We start from the raw sequence: 2,607 nt of genomic DNA on the forward strand, positions 1-2,607 counted from the left end.
AAAATTGAAAAGAGAATGTAAAAACTTGAAAGGTTCTATAACAATAAGTAATCAATGACTTGAAAAAAAAGAAGAAACAAAAAGTCAAGAATAGTAATAACTGAAAGCGAGAAAAAGCATAGAAATGAAAAACGCCAGAGAAGCAAAATTGACTGCAAGAAAGTATGTTAGTAGAGATTGAGAAAATATTACAAATATTTACATGTCAATACGATAATAGAGATACATACAAAAATATTCTCAAACAATTACGCATATAGATGGAAAAAAAAGACGCCCCATTCAGATTTGATTGGGACATCGTGTAAATTTTAGATCTCAACAGTTTACATATGTGAAAAAGTGAACTGTAGTAATTACTGTAGTAACTGTAATAATTCATTTGTTTTAAATAATATCGTACGTTTAAGAGATTTAACATATTTTTGAGGAAGTAAAAAAGAAAAACAATTATATAAAGTATTGAATTGCGGAAATTGTATTGGTCTAAAAAGTGCGCCACTAAAGTAATGAGGCGGAATTGGTGATGGGAAAATATACTCGATAAGAAGTGATACTATTCGTGGGAATGTAAAAGGCAACATTGGTATTTATCCGGAATATGTGTTAAACTGTTCCAGTATATGTTTGAATTTGGTTTCGCCCTGATTGATCTGAAAATAACATTTCCTTTAAAAAAAAAAACAACGATTGTGATTTTTTTTCATGTTTATTAAAAAATCACGACATTTTTCTTCAATCGAAAATAAAATTATGATTTTTTTAAAAATATTACGACCATTTTCTTCTATAAATGTCCCTATAACATTCATTTGAAATAAACCTAAAACAAAAAAGGAAAAAACAAAACAATCCCAAAATATGCCAAATCATTTTTGAGCATTCAAATTTATGAATATTATGATTAAATTTATTGCACATTCATTTTAAATGATAAATTAAAAAAAAAAGAGGCAATCCAATTAGTTTGGTTAATTTCGGCTTTGTAATTTCACACAATTCTCACATCCTTTTTTGATATTATCTAATCAAAATTGTTAATTCATATTTAAATTTATTTGACATAACTTATGCAAATGAATGCATATTTGGGTAATCTATCCAAATAAACAAAGCAAATAATTAATTACTTCTTTAAAAAAAAAAAAGAAATCAAAAATGTTTCATTCTTCCTTGATGAAAAAAATTTTTTAGTTTTTCTCGAAAATTTGCTTCTTCTCAAATTTTCACAAATTCTTTTCAAAAAACAAAAGAATATTTACATCAACAAGATTTTAGATATATCAGAGAAAATTTAATGCATCAAATTTATTGTCTCATTAAATTATATATCATTAGAATATTAAACAGGCATTATTAAACATCATTATTAAACATTATCAAACATTATTAAACATAAAATATTAAACATCAGCGTAGCTTGTTTGCAGGTATTTTTTCATCATATTTGGTAAATTTTGTCCATGTGGCACTCTTTTTAAGGCCAAATTATATTTCGAGTAAAGCTATGCAACTGAGAAGCAGCAATTCCGTGATTTTTAATTGAACAAAAAGAAGTTCAATGATTGATACCGGAAATTTCAATTTCATTGTTTCTAAAACTAATGGGAGTTGCAATATTTTCCAATATACTAAGCTTTGAGGTAGATGTGGAGTCCGAAAGAATGATTTCATGTTATTATTTAGCATTTAAAGGCATTAATTACAAATGATGGAGTAATGTAGTTTTACTCTCTGGTTAATATCACCTCAGTTTTGAAAGTTTGAAAAAATAGTAGCAAAGGGAAATAAAACTATTCAAAAAATGATGCAACAGCTTTGCATAAATTAATTTTGCACAATGCAATATAGCAATTGAAATGAAATTGTTCAGCACTAAGGATTAAACAGTGATAGTTATTGTTACATTACTGTACGTGAGCATAGTTTATCGATACACAGTGGCTACTAACTCCCAATGAAATTAACATTTATGCATGTGATCTTCAACCAATATCTAACAAAAATGATTGGGTAGTATATAGTGAAATTTTATTTTAGGCCTAACAGAAGGCGATTTACATTTCGAACATTTCTCAGCAAACATGAGGTTATCACATTGGAAATATAATATAGAATATATTAAAAGAAAAAAAATTGATTTCACGAACATTTTTCAGTTACATATCTCGCCTTACTTTGGTAAGAAAGCTAATTGCCTTGTGATAGTTGTAATCTATCTTAAAGTCTGAATTGAACATTGTTATGTTGCTAACTAAATGATAGCAATGTATTTCATCAAGAATCCAATCTTCTTTTCCATCTGGACAACGTACTGTTTGCGGTATCATACTCATCAGTTCCTCTAAAATAAATTAGAAACGATATATTGATATTATCAAGTTCTATTATTACTGAATGATACGTAATGTGACATGCACATATTGCGTCATCGCAAGTTGGAATAAATCAAAACATAGCAACTGGATACCAGTTAGAATTTCTTCGATTCCATTTTTCGATGTCAATGAAGTATTAGCATGTTTGCACAGCTTTTGCGTATTACATGTTTGCGACAGCTTTGTATAAATTATTTATTTTTTCACAATGCAATATGGAATCGAAATT

This window comes from Loa loa, assembly GCF_000183805.2.
Source record: "Loa loa unplaced genomic scaffold supercont3.510, whole genome shotgun sequence".
NCBI lineage: Eukaryota > Metazoa > Nematoda > Chromadorea > Rhabditida > Onchocercidae > Loa > Loa loa.